Consider the following 19,800-nt stretch of genomic DNA (forward strand, 5'->3'; position numbering starts at 1 on the left):
CTTGGAGGCACTGTGGGCCAGAGATCCCAGAAAAGGAAACGGAGGCAGAAAACTCTGACTTGTTTGTTTTCCTGCCTATTCTGTTAAATCCTTGAATCTTGTATTAAGAATAAAAGTGAGCTGTAAACAAAAGAGAAGTTGGCCAGGCATGTGTTCATAACAAACTTACTTTTTTTTTCTCTCTCTCTCTCTCTTTTTTTTTTTTTTTTTCTGTACAGTATTTCCGGATAGAGTTGGATTTTCAGCCCACACTTATTATCACACTTAGATTTTGTTTTTGTACAGCCAATGTTTCTGCAAATATGAACAGAAATGGCAACATGATAGTGGAAAGAAGGAAAAAAAATAAAAATTAAAAAAAAAAAATAAGCAGGGTGGTAAAGGCAGCAGCACCTGAGACTTTATTTCAAGCATTTGCTTGTTACTGGAAATGTAAGGGTGGAAGGCAGGAAATATGTGAGGAGCAAGTGTATATGGCACAATGATCTCAGCTCTCAGGTGTCTTGAGCTCTGCATATTGCATTCTTCGGGTCAGGCGTGAGCAATTTCAGGCCACGCAGGCCTGTATTAAGACTGTCTTCATTATGTCAGTGGTTTTCATTATGGCCATCTCTGCTTGGTGAGAGCATTTGAAAACTGTGCTAATACAGCCTGTCTCTGTCTTTCTTTATAGGGTAATCTAGTGATAACACCACTGTGTCACAGGAAGCACCATGCACATGTAGTGCTTGCATCTTAGCAAGTAACTTTGACTGTTCCTAAATCATGCCAAGCAAGGTAATCTCTGTCTATGCTTCCTACTTGAATAGTAAAAAGCAACCAAATCCATTATTGTACAAGATAAAGCTGCAAACTTTTAAAAAACTTTTTTTTTTAAAAAATTTGTACTTTGCAGAATGGCCATTTACAAGACCTTTCATTTCTAAAAGATCTTTAATGATTTAATACTTTTCATTTAGATGACTAGCTTAGCAGAATTTGGCTACTTACAGCCACTAGCAAAGTAACATAATCTAGGAATACGTTATGATACAGATAGCAATACCTTTGAATATATTGGTGTGACACTCTTTCTAAAAGTCTAAATTGGTATTAGTGCAAACTGATATTTCTGAAATGTTTTGAAAAAAAACAGGACGATATGTTACAAATAACTGTTTATAAATATATATATTTTTTAAATATATCTTTCTCTCTCTCTCTCTTCTTCATTTTTTGATTTAGGATTATCATTTCTTGGCATCTTTACTGGTCCTATAAATTGCCATGTTCCTTTCATTCAGAATGGAATTAGAGGATGAGTTTCATGGTCAGAAAGGAAAGAGGGACTTTCAGAACAAAGCAGTTACTTTCTGACACCAGCAAATCCTGTCCAGAAGGTGTATTTTCCATGGTCTTTTTTTTCAGAAATCTTTGCACAACTCTATGCAGAGAAACTGGTTAAGAAACACAGAACTTATATGAAATCTTTTCTTCTCCTCCTCCAGCTTCTGCTCTGAAGCCGTGAGGGAGTAAATCTCTTAAACACACCCCTGGAAGCTTAACTGTAATCAGGCTGGAATGCTTCATGCCAAAAAATTACAATTCCTTCAACCTGAACATCAAGAAGAGCCATTCCTTGACTAAGCAAGTGCAATAATAAGCTCCAGCAATGAGAGCCAGAATACATTACAGGTTGATAATAAATCAAGATTTAACAAGCTCAACAAAGCTGAAAACTATAAGTATTCTCTGTAGCGTGTAAAGAGAAGGCAGTTAGAACTGAAGTATGACTCCCAGTGCTGGCAGAGGAGAGTGGCCCTAACATGACTGATGGAAGCAGTGCTATGGCAGAAGGTGTGCTCCTCTGCTCACTGTGGAGAGTGTTTGTGAATAATTAGAGGGAAAGATGAGCTTCTCAAAGAAGCTGTGCTGACACCTCCAGTTTCTTCTGTGATTTTGAAGATCATCTCATGGACAGTCCTTTCCTTCCAGAAAAAATAAAATAAAATAATAATAATAATAATAATAATAATAATAATAATAATAATAATAATAATAATAATAATAATAAAGTACCAAAATCCTGTAGTTTATGGGATTTTTTTTTTTTTCTCTCTGATTTCTTATATTTTGCTATTCAAGTCCAAAACTCCTGAGGACAGTTTTGCTGGGAATTTTTCATGTTGCTTCCAAGTCATTAGCAAACAAAATAAATTCATTTAATTTAAGGGTAATTCTAATAAACATTTCTCCCCCAGCATCTTAGTTCTCACCACTCAAGGGATGGAGCTGGAAAGGTGATAAGGAAGTTCTGTTACTCTTATAACCAGTTCCTCGGGGTGTTGTTGCAGTTACATTGCTAGATTGCAACATAACTTTGAAATAAGAAGGAAACTCCATTTAAGGTTTGTATCATTGTATTCAAATTCATAAAGATTTGCTGTCCAGCTGCAGACTAGCAGAATTGGTGGCAACTGAAAATTTCAGCCTTTGAGGCCAGCAATATTCTGAATCTCAGGAATATGTTAGTGCATAAGGTACACAGTTTTGTGAAGCCAAGTGGGTGTTTGCCCCTGGTCTGGCAGGAAACCACAGCCTCACTACAGCTTCATATGGCAACTGCTCAAACAAGCTTGTAGGTCAGCTGATTTGATTTGTCAAACATCAGAGGGAGACATTTTTCATCTTTCAGTCTGTTGCATCTCAGGAGTGAGTTTTCACTCTAACCTTCTTAGACCTCCCTTGCACTTTAAAATTGGTCACTCCTCTTTTTTTTTTTTTTTTTTTTTCCTCAGAGCACATCAGATTCCCATCCCCTAATTAGTCTGGGTTTTTTAATCGTTTATACTACTGCTGAGTTTTCTGATTTAAATTTTGTTGTGTAAGTAGTTTAGTTTTTACTAAGGCAACATGCTGGAAGAATTGGACAGCAGCTAAGCCAGGGCAGCAGTGACAACCAGCAAAAGCCTGCAGACTGCTACCAGCTAGCATTCAACGTGATCACCTGAGCCTGTGACTGGGCATTTATATCATTCACCTTCATGACACAGGAAACTCATACAAATCCAGCATCTTAGAGACCTCACCACAGCTGGCTTTATCATCAGCATTTTGGTGTAGATGACATACTGCTTCAGAACAAGCTGATTGCCCTTTGCTTCCATGGGGAAAAAAGTCATGATCATAAATGCCTTGTATTAGCAGCTGTATATAATTATAAGTCCTTTATTTTATTGTTTATGGGAGTAATAAACTCCTGCACTAGGAGGGAGGTCTGTAATGATGCCATCAGGGAGTGAAGGGAAAGAGAAGGGAAAGGAGATTTTTCACAGTGAGCATGATAAGCTATGTTTGTGCTACCACTGGCCCTGGGGAGGGGCAATAGTCACCTTTGGTAAGGCTCTAGTTAGAACTTTTTCTATAAAAATGATACATCAACATCTTTACAGGATCCCTTTCTGACACGAGCAAGACACCATTGGAGTGAAGCCTGTGCAATCACTGTGGGAGAGGCTGCCGTCCCTCTCTAGACCCTCTACAGCTTGCAGTATTTCCACTGCTTTATCCTGACTTAGGCAGGTCTCTACCCAAATAACCCAGGTGTAAGTGCAGCTCTGACTTTTTTCCACTTCTCTAAATGAAATGACTTGAAAATCAAATTCTGTCTACACATTCTTCAGTGCCTATGTTGAAATACCCCTAGAATTATGTTTTGGTGCCGTAAAGGTTTTGCATTCAGATGCAATTTAAGACTGGGTAGGTAAAACCACAGGAAAATAGCTGAAACATGTAAACAACTAAAAATAAACTACTGCTATGGTGCCCAAGATGGTCATTTCTTGCAGGGCATAATTGTGCATTAAATTAGGTGTTAAATAGCATGACTTGGGCAGGAGATGTGGCTGCCAAGAACTATGAAAGTCAGGGGGGATATTTTCAAAGCTACAGTGTTTTATTCTGTGTATTATTAGTATGGTAAGTGGCTTGACTGTGCTTTTGAAACGCTCAGCTCTTAAGCCCTCAGTTCTGTAAGTTTCTGTGCATATCCTATACTGTAGAGCTCAGTGGAGGTATCCACCTACAGTAAGCCAGGTTACAGAAAAGCGACTTTATGTTTAGTTCTTTAAATATAGGCTTGGTAGTGTATTTTTAGGCCTTCAAGTTTGAAGTAATTTGCTTAAATCTGGACAATGAGAACCTTTCCCCTCCCCTCCCCTCCCCTCCCCTCCCCTGGAGAGCTGGAGAGCTGCCATGCAGAAAGGGATCTGTGGGATTGTTTGATGGCAAGTTGAATATGAAACAGCAGCATATCCTGGCACGCAAAAGGGCCAACTGTACCCTGGAGAAGAGAAGGCCTCATGGTGAGGAGTACTGCTGAGGGCAGGCCTCCTGGCGGCCTGCAGCTCCCTTACCAGGGGAGGGGAGCGGAGGGGCAGGCGCTGAGCTCTGCTCTCTGGGGACAGCGACAGGACCAGAGGGAACGGCATGGAGCTGGGACAGGGGAGGGTCAGGCTGGGGGTTAGGGAAAGGTTCTGCACCCAGAGGGGGGTCGGGCACTGGGACAGGCTCCCCAGGGCAGTGGGCACAGCACCGAGCCTGACGGAGATCCAGAAGTGTTTGAAAAATGCTCTCAGACATATGGTCTGATTTTTGGGTGGTCTGGTGTGGAGCCAGGAGTTGGACCCAAGGACCCTTGTTGGTAGTTTCCAACTCATGATTTTCTGTGATTCTATGATTGTATGCTGCAGCTTACTCTCTTTGCTCCATTGAAGATCCTTTTGATTTTCGTGTCCTTTTGATTCATTAGGCACAGTTTAACTTCCATTATTTGCTTGCAGAATGTACTGCAAGTGAGTTATTAGTACTGTAATGATTCTGTGTCATCACTGGCTGTTGTTAGCCTAAAAAGCAGCTCCAAATGGGGTAGAAGTGCTACAAGATAATGTAAACCCACAATCTATAAAATCTTTATTAGATACACCATCATTTATCATCTTAATACATCTTCTGTCATGCAATGACAGACCTCCAATATTCTGTTTTTGGAGTCCTCTTCTCTTAGGCATCCTAATTGTCTTTGACTGCAACTGTTGGGAACAAATGCTGATAATTTGACTTGTAATCCATGCTGAAAGAGAAATTAGAAAAACAGGGCCTTCAAAAGGCTTTTTTGTATTTCAGAGGATGATTTTTTTCTGGTCTACAGAGCATCTGATTGCAATTATTATACATAACATATTATAGCATGGTCATAAAAAAAAAAAAAAAAAAAAAAAGACTGAATAATTTGAATAATCTTTGAATGATTCTTTTGATATTTAAAGGGACTCCCACAGCATCAGTGGCTGCTCTCCGATCTGTAAACCAACCTCTGGCCACAGAAAATTTCCTGGAGTTTTCCACTGAGACTTCAAAAATTCCACAATTACTTAATGGGAAAAATAAATAAACAAACATTACTATTAGAAGACATCAGTTTGGACGGAAAACTTGACAGTAAAGCCCTTCTCATATGATAGTTACTCAGATCAGCCTCTGATGATTATAGCCTCTCTATTCACATTAGTCCCACATCTGACTGGCTGGACTATCCCATAAGGGATTGTCCCAGATAGTTATGGGCCATTAAACCTTGCAGACTTATTTGAAAGCTCGAGAGCTCACTCTCTGAGTCTGCTGTCACACCTCCCTAACAACACACTGAGTTTACCACTGAGCTCTTTCTCCCAGGATACCAGCTGCCAATTACTGCAAAGCCTTACCTGCAGATGAGTCAGTAGCTGATGCGTGGTTGTGAATTTTATTGTCCTGTGGCCAATTAGATGTTTTATTGTTTAGAGTTTTAAAAATCACATAAATTCCAAAGTAAAATCTGTGGTGCAGACCTCTTAGCATGCATGGGCATACAGATGGAAACACCCTGTGGTGATGCCTTTCTTCTGAAAATGAGCATTTGTTCCAAGAAAAAAACTACCTAGCCCAAAAAAGGCATCACTCAGATCTGCCTCACTTCACCCTGGTTTTAAGTTATCCCCTCAAGCTCATCCAAAGGGACACTGGAGTTCATGGCAGAATGTTTTCCCAGACATGAGAAATCCAGCAAACATGGACAGAAGGTGCAGTCTTGCAATTGAATTTGTTATGACTGCATGATAAAAAGACCAAGTTGGACACAAGTTGGTTAATAACATTGGTGATGAACAACTGTTCAGAATTCTGGTGCTAATTCAATTAATTTTTGATGTAAAATGTTCTTATGGATTTGGTATAGTGTTAACCTGGACTGTGCACTTATTAGGCAGGTTAAATATAGAGGTAGTAATGGGCTTGGCCCTTACAAATTGTGAATTTTCACAGGAGGGATTTTTTTTCTATGTCAATTCATGTATTATTTATGAATTCTATTAATCCTGATCTATATCATATTTCCATGTAAGCCTTAAGAGGGTGTGCACATTTTGACACTTCATATTTTTCTATTAACAGGTGCAGTGAAGTGTTCAGAGTGTTGTAAAACTGTCTGGCGGTTAAGGGCACCTCCCAAGAGTACAGTCAGGTGATCACCTGCGGGCGTGAATATCTTGCTGCTTTTGCAGATCATTCACCCACTGCTAGTTCTCTGTGAACTACTGATTCAATGGTGAACAGTTGCTTAAGACTGATGGTGCTAACCTGATCATGCTCAGACTCACCTCTCTGCTTATATTTGTTCAGGAACTTAGATTTTGTACTTTTAGGGATATGGGTCATAAATCCCATGCTGTAGACAGTGTGGAGCCAGAGGAAATTTCTGCCACAAGGGCAATAGAAACTTTCAGCAGCTCCTTTCCTGTGAACACCCAAAGATGTTGCACTGAGAAGCCTTACACAGAAAGAAGTTTGTCCTGGTCAAAGGAAGGCCGAGACAGGTATGTTACAAATAAATGCTTTGTCCAAGTAGACCAGAGCTCCACCACAGGTAAATAGCCCCTGCTCAGGATGGTAACTAGGAATGGTGAAAGTAGTTTTAAGACCCCTGTAGTAATGTGTCCTGGGAATGGTCACTGGACCTACAGAAATACAATGTCACATGCCATGGTTTCAGGTGGAAGAAATCCTCCTTGTTAAAGAGTTGGTTCTAATTAGCAGGGGTGGCAGAATGTGGCTTGGTAGGGACTGTGATTCCTGCTTTCTCCGGGCTCTCTTATATCACAGGCTGAATGGTAGTGCTGGTAGTCATCCGTGTCAGGGAAGACATGAGTTGGCCAGAGCTTTGGCTGAGAATGTTGACTATGGGATACCCTGGGCTCCCGAAGGATTCTGAAGTAGTACACAGAGCCCACAGTGGGCTTCTTTGCCAGAGCAGAAACCACTTAGATATCTGGAGTACACATTTATTTGTGTGTGTGTATACATAATGGTGAATATCTTTAGCAACCACATGCATGTTCACACTCAAGAACTTGTGCTTCACTCTTTGAAAAATATAAATTTCATAAAAATCTAATCAGAATAAGACAAATGCAGAATTCTTATATACTAGAGAATTTGGATTGAATCAATTTTGTGATGCATAGTTAAATTTCATCCCACAAAAAAAAAAAAAAGTGCAGTGAATTTTCCTGTACAAAGCAGAGCCAGGTCTCTAACAGTGAAGAAAGGCCATCCCACTTCCTGAGATTCATCTGTCCAAAAGTTCTTATGGATACTCTGACAAAAACATTTCACAGTCCTGATGCGTATGATCCTAGCCCTACCACTCCACATACACTTCCTCCCACCACCACCACCCAAGGTTTGTGTTTGTGTGTACAAGAATGTATGTTTACAAATACAGAGAAAGGTTCAGTAACTTGCTCAATCATGCAGAGGTCAGTGGTGAGAGTCAGGGGATGAATCTCATGGTCTTAAGCCGAGGGTCTTCTCTCAAGGCTGCCTATATATGATACAAAAATCAACCCTCTTTCCTCCATCTTCCCTGCCCAACTCATGTCTGCAGTAGCATTCTCTAAAGTGGATCTCTTAAGATGTCCTTTTGTCTCTACTGTCTCTCATGAAAGCATCACTAATTCAGGTATACATAACTAATACTTCATTATATGGTAGAAAATGCTTCAGCCTGATATAAAGAAGAATATAGTTGTTGACAGAGTCCTTTATGTAAATAAATAAATAAATAAAAATCCCTATCAACTATTAGCAATGTTCTATCATGTCAACTCAGATGTATATTTGAAATACAGACTTTGCTTTTCATAAGTCTGGTTTATCTTTCAGGTCAGGAGGAACATGAACAACTAAAATTGCAGCTCATCACATTCAACTTATGTGCTGGAGTGAACCAACTGCAATCAATCAGACTGAGAGGTTTTGTGGAAGCCTGTATTTTCCACTCATGAAGGGGTCAGCTGATTTCAGGCTTGAAGTATGGAATTAAATACCATATTTGCCTTTGGGCAGATATGTGAGCACGTGTTCACAGGTGTCCTGCTGAACGACATTGTCCTAGGTGTGTAAAGCCTGTAAAGAATTTATATGTCACAGCAGGTGTAAATAAGTAAGAATGGCTGTATATCATGGATGGTGGGGTGGCATGTACAGTGAACATTCAATTGATGCAACACTGAAGTCAGGGGAAAAATAACATGTATGTAAGAGTTTCAGAAACTGAGACTTGGGTAAAAATTCATTTAGCTCCCAGCAAAGTATTTCAACTTTTCTTCCTTGGGTCAGTCACTTTTAGGGGGCATGGATGCAAGAATGGAGAGGTCCTTCACACACATGGGAAAGAGGCTAAAAAATAGAGAACTGGTATGATGAAAACTGAGAAGCTCAGAAAGAGATGGAGTTACTTCAGTTAGTAAATAATGTAGGCACTGCCTATAAATGCTGTAATTTTTTAAAAATGTCAGCATTCATGTGCAAATCAAACAGATCAGGTCTGTATGTGTAATAATGCAGTCAGTAAAGCTTGGACAAAAGCACCAGGACAGAAGGGTTTGGAATTTTGCTGAGCCAGCTTCTGGCAGTTTTCATAGTTAATTCATTTATAGCTGTAATACTGAATTTATAAAACTCATTGCTCATGTCATTTAATGTAAGAGTTATACATTATCAACCAAGATTGGTTTATGATAACATGAAAATAAAAAAGAGAATCAATGAGAAAAAATTATTTGCCTAGTACCAAATCTCGAACAGTAAAGAAGATTTGGGCTATGCATAGCTTTTGATGACAGAAAAAAAGGATCTCTGGAGATTGCAGAAAGGGTGCTAGTGGCAGATGAGCCAGTAAGCTGTTATGCCTTGTTCTGGGAAATGAAAAAATAGATCACTACCTTTGAGGGGAAAGAAAAAAACAAAACAAAACAAAACAAAAGTGATACATATAGAACTGTACTGCAATGAATAATTCAGATTACCAGTATTAATAATGTCTCTATTAATATATTTGCACATGACAGACATTATTTAACGTGATCAAGATGGAAATGGAAGACAAGTTTGCAAATTATGGATTTAAAGATGGGCAGATAAGAAATTGGCTGGATGACCCCATCCAAAGAGCAGCATTCTATGTCCCAATGATGTCTAGGTGGAGATCGGTGATGAGTGGTGTCCCTCAGGGATCTGTGCTGGGACCAGTATTGTTTAACGTTTAATTAGTGACATGGACAGTGAGACTGAGTGCACCTTCAGCAATTCTGTGGAAGACACTGATCTGTATGGTGCAGTCAACATGCTGGAAGGAAGAAATGCCATCCAGAGCAGCCTGGACAGGCATGAGAGGTGGGCCTGTGTGAACCTCATGACATTCAACAAGGCCAAATGAAAGGTCCTCAGCCAGGGCTGGGACAATTCCAAGCACAAATACAGCTGGGCAGAGAATGGATTGGGAGCAGCCCAGAGGAGAAGGACCTGGGGATGGTGGTTGACAAGAAGCTCACCATGAGCCAGCACTGTGCGCTTGCAGCCCAGAAAGCCAACCATATCCTGGCTGCACCAAAAGCAGCGTGGCCAGCAGGGCTGGGGATTTGAATGTCCCCCCTCTTTTCTGCTCTCATGAGACCCCAACTGGAGCACCACGTTATGCTCTGGGGACCCCAGCATCAGAGATACATAGGCCTGTTAAAGTGGGTCCAGAGAAGGGCTGCAAAAATAATCAGGGGCCTAGAGCTCTGAAGACAGGCTGAGGGAGTTGGGGTTGTTCAGCCTCAGAAAAGAAGGCTCCAGGGAGACCTTATAATGGCCTTCCAGTACCCAAAGGAGGCCTACAGAAAAGCAGGAGAGGGACACTTTACCTGGTGTGTAGGCATAGGATTAGGGGTAGCAGTTTTAAACTTAAAGATGGTATGTTTAGGTTAGAAACAATGAAGAAATTCTTTACTATGAAGGTGGTTAAATATTGGTACAAGTTGCCAAGTGACATGGATTTCTCCTCTCTGTAAGCATTCAAGGTCCTGGATGGGGTTTTGAACAGCATGGTCTGGTGGGAGGTGTCCTTGCCCATGGCAGGGAGGTTGGAATTAGATTATCTTTAAGGTCTCTTCTAACATAAACCATTCTATGGTTCTATGTTTATTGGAGCTTAGCTGTGCTGAAAACTTCTGGTTTTGTTTGTTTGTTTGCTTTTCTGGCATTGGATATTAAATGTTAAGCATTCAAACATTAGAATGGATTTTTTTTTCCCCAAAATGATCCTGAGGTATGTGCCATCAGAAAAGAAAGTAATAACTCATATTCCTGACAGTTAAAGTAGTTCCTGATATTACATTTTGGATTCCTGTGACTTGCTTTAAGTTTGTAGTTCCTTTAAATGAATTCAAGAATCTCTCAGGACATCAAAAGATTTTGTAGTTATAAATTGTGCACTTACAGAGCTCAGCTTACCTGGACGCACAATTATTGAAAACAAGCTGTACTCAAAGGAAAGCAAAAAAAAAAAAAAAGAAAAAAAGAAAAAAGAAAAGGTTAAAGTGCCATGATTGTGGTAGAGCTGCATGAACTGTCCATAGCATACCAGGGTTTATTTACATAAATGTTATTTTTGTTTGTTTGTTTGTTTTGCCTTAACAAATTCTGGTGAATAAGAAAAGGACAAGGAAAATTTAGAGTTATGGAAGAAATGGCTCTGATGTGTGCAACAATTAAACAGACAAGCACTTTTCCATCAATATGGCTCCCCAGAGCCATTACAGCATAACCCTTCATAGAACAAACTTTCAAGGTCCCTTGATCATGTGTTTGTGATACTTGGTATTAGCATTCAGTGCTCCAAAGCTACCTCATGTGAACATGTAACCATCATTTGACAAGTTGTGCTTGGAGACAATCAGCAGGAAAAAAAAAAAAAAGCTTCCTCTTTCCAGAGAGTATTTTTCACAAAACAGTCACTCTGCTTGTAAACTCTGTTTCGATCCTCAAATGATAGCCCTTTAAGCATCTTCAAAGGACAAGCCAAGAAATTAAAATCCTTAACTCTTGCAAACAGTGAAAGTCATTAACTCCTAACATGTATTTATTGTATCACACATTATTGTTTTACTTAACTGTTAGATTCAATCCTCTTACTGTCTCTCCTGTTGCTAAAACCCTTACTCTGTCTCATGGCAACCAAATACTTTATTTCTCTCAGATAGTCTGACTAATTAGCATGTCTAGTTAAACTCCAGAGAATTACTATCAACTTATGAAGAAAGCTGTTTCTTTTTTATACTTGAAAAATCCTCACGTGCCAAAAAAAAAAAAAAAAAATCAGGTTTATTTTTTTTTTCCAGATATATTATTCTATCTAGTAAAAGACATAACCTCCTCCACAAACCACACTATAATTGCATCATGAGCTTCATTACCACAAGATATTCAAAAAAGATAAATATGTACAGGTCAGTACTATCACTGACTGTTTAAATGACATCTGCAGGACATGTCAGAAAAGAATGACTGTATACTCATCTTTCTAATTAATATGTTTTCTTAAATTAGCTGTTAGTGATAGAATACTAGGCAAGATAGATCTTTGGTCTGAGTGAGGACAGCCCATATTGTACACTTACAACTCATCTGCTGACAAACATCTATTCCTTGGATAAGATTTTCATCAAGTCACTGTTTAACTATATCTTGGTTAATTAAATAAAAAAAAAATAAAAATAAAACCAGAGCTATTTTTCACCCTTATAAACAGGAAAAAGGAAATCTATGGGATTTTAAAGTTAGCATCTGAAAATGGAGAGCCCAATTCCTTGTGTAAACATGTGTTTGCCACAGACATTCTTTTAGAGCAAAAATAAATCAACAGTCAGAAAATAAATAACTAGACTGTTGAGTCTGGTCAAAGCAGGTGTCCAAATGAATGTTACACTAGAATTCTTTGGCAGCATAATTCCATTTTAATTGGGCATTTTTTATGCATGCAACATGTTTAAAACGTAAGATATGTACTGCCTAAGTATTGCATTGTCTTCTTGATATTCATGTTTACTCATTCCTGTCATTCACTGTTCCACATTTGACTGCCAGAGGTGCTGTTTTTATATTTGTATTTAGATTTTTGCAGGACCACAGGGCACGAATAAGGCAGAGTTTAAAACCCCTTGCTAAAAGGAGAGAAATATATTTCTTTGTAGTGTGTGTGCTGTTCTTCATCCTCATTGAACTACAGTGCTTTGCATTTGAGGTGGATATTCACAACAGAACAGAGCTTGAATGTAACTGTATTTTTAATGTCTTTTTTATTTTTTTATTATTTTTTTTTTCTGTTAATTTAGTAGCAGGAGTGCCAAATTGCTGTTTGCCTTTTTCTTCCCCATCCTGATGGGGAAGAAACCTGTTACCAATAGGGACTGACAAAGGGTTAAGAGCCACCTCCTTGTGTACTGAGAACAAGGTCCAGAGGTTGTAGGGTCTAGCCTAGTCCCAGAACCTGTTTTCAGGGAGCAACTATTCACTCCTGCCAATCATAGATAATCAGAGATTATCGTTACTAATAAAATGATGCACAACGTATTTTTGGTGGAAAAACTAAACAGTTTTGTAAACAAAAGGAAAATTTGGCCCTACGTGTACTTTGAAGATTAACTTGTTTTGACTGCAATTAGAGTAAATATTATTTTAAGCATAATACAATTAACAACATGCTAAGTGGCCCTTCCCTTCCCTTCCCTTCCCTTCCCTTCCCTTCCCTTCCCTTCCCTTCCCTTCCCTTCCCTTCCCTTCCCTTCCCTTCCCTTCCCTTCCCTTCCCTTCCCTTCCCTTCCCTTCCCTTCCCTTCCCTTCCCTTCCCTTCCCTTCCCTTCCCTTCCCTTCCCTTCCCTTCCCTTCCCTTCCCTTCCCTTCCCTTCCCTTCCCTTCCCTTCCCTTCCCTTCCCTTCCCTTCCCTTCCCTTCCCTTCCCTTCCCTTCCCTTCCCTTCCCTTCCCTTCCCTTCCCTTCCCTTCCCTTCCCTTCCCTTCCCTTCCCTTCCCTCCATCTTTCCCCCCCTTCCCCCCTCTCTCTCCCCTTCCCCTCCCCCTCTGCTTCCCCCTTCCCCCTTCTCCCTTCTTCTGCCTTGCCCCTTCCTCCTTCCCTTCTGTATGACTGAATCTTACTGGTGTGCCATTTCCAAAATGCATGTATTTTTACACTTCTGGCATGATATTTTACATGTAATTTCTTCATTTCAGTTTTCCATTTTTAGAGCACTTTTTAGAAGTGTGGTAAGTTTTACTGGAATTACAGTGGAAACTGCTTTACCTATTTGTCTTTTGGAAAGTGTAGCTGGGCACGTACAATTGGCACCTTCATCTATGAAATAATTGCTTTTTTTCCCCTACAGTACCTGAAGATATATTTTCCAACTACACATGAAGGTCATTTTGCAGGAGCTGGGATTTCTTTCCAGCCTGTGGATCTTAGTCATTGTAGTAATACATTCAAATTTTTAGAAAAAAAAGATTGTTCTTACTGCTAATTAGAGATGAAACAACAAACAAACAAAACAAATAAACAAACAGACACACAATATTAATAATTAAGCCGCAATGTGGATTATGATAAATATATAAACATGATAAAACTTTGGCATATATTTTGTTTGGTACACAGGAAACCTCAGAGCTACCTGAAGTTTTCTGACCTCGGAACTAATGCCCCCTAGGAATCATACTTTAACTAAAATCCAGTTCTTTGTAGGAAAATATACCTTTTTGTTTGTTTGTTTATTTCCTTTCAATCTTTCAAAAGAAGTTTTTCCAAATTATGTGTTCATACTGAACTTTTTATAAAAATATTTTTATCCAAATGTGTGAATTTAGATGCCTTAGTCCCTGTTAAAAAATATTACATTTACATTTTGAATTGGCATTAGAATTCACATGGCAGAGTGAAATATACATTTTAATATTTTTAAGTTCAAATTTTGCACGATTTAAAATTGTGCAAAACTTCTACCTTCCATACAAATCCAAAATAGAACACCATTACTATCTTTGCCAATGTATCCAGTTTTTTAAAAGAGTGCCAGAAGTCACAAGATGCATTTGGAAAACCAGAACTGTAGAAAAACAGAAGACTCATCCTGGGTAGATGTAGCAAAGACTCAGGTGACAGTTCCAAGATATCTCTAAGCAAAGTCTTGAAGGGTCAAATGTAAGCTGCCTTCGAAGTCTGCAAGGGTTGGACATGTTTTTGACTCCCACCTGCAGGCAAGTTTCAGCTGAAGGTTGCCCTCAGGCTGGGGAAGGTTTACTTCAAATCCATGTAGCTGGTGGAAGGGTTTTGTGTGGGAGCATCTGGTGCACAAACCCTCCTCTATAGGGGAATTAATGTTCAGAGGCAGATTAGCTGGGCAACTCTGACAGAAGACTGCTTTGTGGTGTCTGGAGCTAGCCATCGAGATGGCTTATGTCTGCTCTTCTGCTTTTGACGAGCAGCCACCCACATGGTTTCTTGCACAGTTAAAGCCATTACATCTATTTTGTAGTGCTGTATGTGTGTCCATGAATGCAGCCCTCCAAATCTGAACTGCTTCATTTGCCCTCATACTATTAGGTCTTAGTTGAGGGGCAGTAACTTTTTTTTTTTTTTTTTTTTGTATTGGTTATTTTGATAGTGTTCCCTGCAATGCTGTAGTGTGCTTGGAGAACAGGTTTGTGGATTTCCAGGCTAGATGGGACAGTTAGATCATTTGGGCTGACCTTCTTCACACTACAACCAATAAAGCCTTACTCTGGTGTTTCTGCTGCTAATCAGCTAGCCTGTAGATGCACTGGAGCAGCTTACATTGACTGAGAATCACTTAAGAAGCCTAATTTCCTGCTCAGTAATGTAGATGCACATTAGCAGACCTGATCCTTAGGAAACCACAGGCAATCTTTTTCTTTTCTGTGTGTTTCATCATTTCTATGCTATTATTGTGCTCAATGAGCATCCTCAGTGACCTTGATAACTTTTTGACTTGTTCATCACAGCAAGGCAAGAGGAATCAATCTTTTGCCCAGCACAGCTCACACAAAGCAAAACAGAAATTGTCGTGGCTATATACTTCTTTGTGCATTACCGAGAGGTGTCGCACTTTTTGACTAAAGTGGCCATCCATGAGCATGTGGACTGGAGGACTTTATGAGCAGCAGTAGACTGGTGAGCTCAGCCAGCCAGCCTGTTTGCTGGTTAAATACCATAGCAGTGGTGCCAGGTAGAGGCAAGGTTTGAAAGCCTGAGTAGACCTTTACACAAACCTGCATTTTTAGCTGAAAAGTACTCTGAGTTTTAACCGGCAAATTGCCCTTGAAAAGGTGAGAGTGTAACCCTGCCTTCTCAGGGTGGCACACGAGTCAGTGCACCTCCTTCAACTTAGCTCCTAGTAGAAACCTATGCAAGTGCTGACTGTAAAATATTGTGGCTGTGTAATGGATACAGGACAACTGGGCAGATGGTCCTTGTGTTTTCACTCATTCTATATATTTGAAACCCATGTACTAAAGAGATTTTCATATCAAGATAGAGGGAGAAAAGTAAAGACCAACAGCTACCCAAACTAATTAAAGCATCAGTGGGGGGCAGTGTTGGTTCAAAAGTAAGGTAGTGAATTAAAAACATTTGAAAAAGCAATATTACAATTTCAATTGGGTATTTCATCAGAAAAACAAAGATTGTTAGCTTCATTTCTTTTTTTACAGCTGTTAGCAGAACACCTTGGGGTTGTGTTGCTGCTTCAGGAAGGATGTTTTTCAGGAAGTGAACACCCCAAGGTTGGCCACAGCAATCATATTACAGAGAAAGATTTGGCCCACCAATAATAATGAGAAGGAAAGTGTTCCTGTGAGGCTGGTACAAAGCACCTGCTTGTCAGGGGTATGTTATCTAACAGATAAAAGTATCTTACAGATAAAGGTATATGGATAGCCCTATATGGGCAGTTTTTCAAAAACATCTAAATGAGTCAGTAACAAAGCAAAGAAAATAATCCATCTCCCCAGATCTTCCACAAGGTGTGTGATCAATCACTCACGAGGATGCAGATGCCTAAGGAAAATCATGTGGGGTAAAGTCCATCACCGTTTATTAAAGAAAGTGAACAGCAGAGGTTATTTCTACTTATGGTTGCATATGAAAGGCTGAATATCTGTTTCTGACCTAAGTAGACAACACTGAAAATTAACTGTAAGTGAATAGTTTCAGATGTCTTTTCTGCAGAACATACCAATACCTACTTGGTCTGCATAAAACCTCCTTCTGCATAAAAGCTGTTCTGAACCCCTTTCCATTGCTCAGAGGTCCCTCAAATTGTATCTGTGACTCCTGCTTCTGGGATCAGGCTTCCAAGAAAGTTCAGTGTTGTAGTAAAGAGTCCAATGCTCCTTCACATGTCTTCACCTGATAACTAACTTCAGGACTCATTTTCCTTTTAGCATAAGAGCCTATATTAATTGCCTCACCAAAAAGTCTTAGAAAATTCAAAGTATGGCTTATCATGGTTGCTTTGGTTTTCACCAGGAAAACACAAAGCAATGCTGGTGTTTATTGACAGCTTCTGAAGGTGTTTCATCTGAATCGGTTTCAGAGTAAATCACACCAGTATAAGCCAGGGGATGTGATGTGGCTTCTTCTTCTTCTGTGTCTCTCCCTAAATACTTCTATATGTATGTATGCATCTGTCTGTGTATGCACACATGCTTTAAATATATTGTTGTTTATTAGAACTGTAGTGATTATCAGAGCATTCTCAAATCCGTTTTCACTTCAGGAGTGACATGGGATATAGCAAACTGTTATCAAGTTAACATGTACAGCCTGCCATTTGGAAAAAGAAATGGGAGTGATTGATGGTCATGAATTAGTCACGGAAAGTATTTTTAGTAACACATACATCATCAAAACTCCTTTGAAAACAGGCTTTATATTCAGTTTGTGAATTTGAATGTGCACCTAGAGAAAGATTTTTGCCAAAAAAAAAAAAGATAAATATTTTGGCTTAGAGCTTTGAAAGATGATATCCAATTGAAATGACAGTCCACATCTACAAAGCAAGGTACCTCCACTATATAATGGAGGCACCTAAACAAACCAAAATATAAGATTTTACATTTTTTTTGTATCTTTTTTTCAAGTTGAGTCTGAATTTGCATCATAAAAAAAACAAACAACAAAAAAATCTGACTGAAACAAGATGAAACAAACTAAGAATTCTTTTCCACTTACCTTAAGAAATAAAATAAAATAAAATAAAAAAATAAAATAAAATAAAATAAAATAAAATAAAATAAAATAAAATAAAATAAAATAAAATAAAATAAAATAAAATAAAATAAAATAATAAAATAAAATAAAATAAAATAAAATAAAATAAAATAAAATAAAATAAAATAAAATAAAATAAAATAAAATAAAATAAAATAAAATAAAATAAAATAAAATAAAATAAAATAAAAAATCTCCAGTCACTAACAGTGAAAGAACTCTATCAGATACTTTTTGCAGGGATTAAACCCAGATAAAATCTTTAAAATAAAGAAAAGCTTTGAAAGACCACCATGTTGCCTGTAGTTTTGCCAAACATATATATATTATTAGCTCAAATATGTAAAAAGTCTCATTGATTTTAATAAATTGAAGTTCACTGGTTAATATTGAGTGCAGATCTTTGCTGCACTGCCTATCCTTCTTCCATCTTCCATGTCTGCCCCTGTATTCATTTTTCTGGTTTTTCTTCTGAATTTTACTTCAGCATCAGTGGATCAAAGGTACTTGGGCAGGTCACTTTTCTGTCCACACATTTGCTTCTTCTGCCTTTTCCTTTGGAAATATTTTTGAATTATAATCTTTGATTAATGCATCGTCTAGATATTTGCCACCAAAACAGTGACATTTTGGGACATGAGAAAGCTAATTATTTTGAGGAACTGATACATTTCTGTGACTTGGTTCTTTTTAAGACCAAAGGACCAAACTTCCTTATCCATATATCACATAATCATGCTTTTTTTTTTTTTTTTTTTTTTTTTTTTTTTTTTTTTTTTTTTTTTTTTATATATATATATATAATTTAAATGATATTGGTTTTGTGAGGTGTCTGCATCTGAGAGAGATTTGGTATTTGCATCCATATGAGTGTATTTGAACATGAAAGTGAAAAACCACCAGGTGGACTGATGAAGGTGGATGTCTGTCTAGCCTGAGACAAACCCTCTGAAAACCAAGCTCTTGGAATTGCACAGGGTGTCTACACCAGCTGAAAAGTGGGTCAGGGCTGTAACACGATTTATTACAAGGCTTTTGGCTGCATGCAGCTGCGTTATTCTCATTCTGGAGGGGCTTTGGAAAGAACGGTCCATCTATGTGCCACAGATATCTACTTGTGAAAGTGTCTTACTAAATCCCTGGGGGCCACTGTTGAAAATAAATAAATAAATATATATATTATATTTAAAAAAAAAAAAAAAAAAAAAAGAGGTGCTGGTGGGCAGAAGATCAGATTTAAATCCTGCCCATTCTCTGTATTCCCCACTGAGATGGGTGTGTGGTACCTTTGCTCTTTAAGACATAGGTGGTCCATGGGGTGGGCAGAGGCACTTTCCAGTCTTCTGTTTACCCCTGTAGATTCAAGGTGGTGGAAAGTACAAGGGATTTCTGCACTGGCCATTCTTTCCACTCCCTGCCTTGCCTGGATGTCAATACCTATAACTGCCTGCCTGAAAAATTAGTGTTGGACAGGCTTTTATTTGTCCTTTGATGAAGTGAAGTTAGAGCGGGGATTTATGTCTACTTACAAGAAAGGAATAGCTGAATCTGAACAGATGCATCACATTTGAAGGGTGCATAGCTGATACTGTGGGTTACAAAGTAACTGCAAAAAAAAAGGGCTGTTTTTTTTTCTTTCTTCTCCCCCCCCCCCTTTGTTCCCTAGGCAACGCTCAATTTTATATTCAGCACCACTCTGGCAGACTAGAGAATATAATTGGATAAGGGAGGTAGTGGGGAATGGGTAGGGATAGCACGTCATGTAATTAATTCTGAGCATGGTTTGCAAAGGATGGCACACTTTCAATCTCTGCTGTAAAACCTCCATCCCCAGCCAAAGGAGCCAGTAAAAAGGAGAAGGGGGTGGGGAGGGGAGGGGTGGGGGGGCGTACAGAGATTAACGAGATTTCCAAAGGGAGAGCTGTGATTTCTAAAAATATCCTTCCTGCTGATTGAGCTACAGATGTGTCACTATTTATCAGCAGACCAGGCCATCTGCTATAGTGTTTCCCTGGAAACTCCTTGTCTTTCCCTCTCCATCCCTCCTCCCTTACCATACTTTGCTATCAGAGTGGGCGAGTGCCCTCCCATGCACAAACCGTGGAAGTGAAATGAAACAAGT

General features: G+C 39.0%; 1 protein-coding gene and 1 long non-coding RNA gene across 6 annotated transcripts in view; one reads left to right on the forward strand and one right to left on the reverse strand.

The window, feature by feature from the left end:
* The window catches only part of LOC137847702 (uncharacterized), a 214,679-nt gene extending 195,387 nt beyond the window's left edge, over nt 1-19,292 (reverse strand). The window contains exon 1 of the long non-coding RNA XR_011091031.1: nt 18,408-19,292. This is a non-coding gene — a long non-coding RNA (uncharacterized lncRNA). The remainder of the gene's footprint in view (nt 1-18,407) is intronic.
* The window catches only part of NRG1 (neuregulin 1), a 468,454-nt gene that overhangs the window by 178,524 nt on the left and 270,130 nt on the right, over nt 1-19,800 (forward strand). The gene's annotated exons all lie outside the window — the stretch shown is intronic.

The sequence above is a fragment of the Anas acuta genome, chromosome Z (genome assembly GCF_963932015.1).
Source record: "Anas acuta chromosome Z, bAnaAcu1.1, whole genome shotgun sequence".
Taxonomy (NCBI): domain Eukaryota; kingdom Metazoa; phylum Chordata; class Aves; order Anseriformes; family Anatidae; genus Anas; species Anas acuta.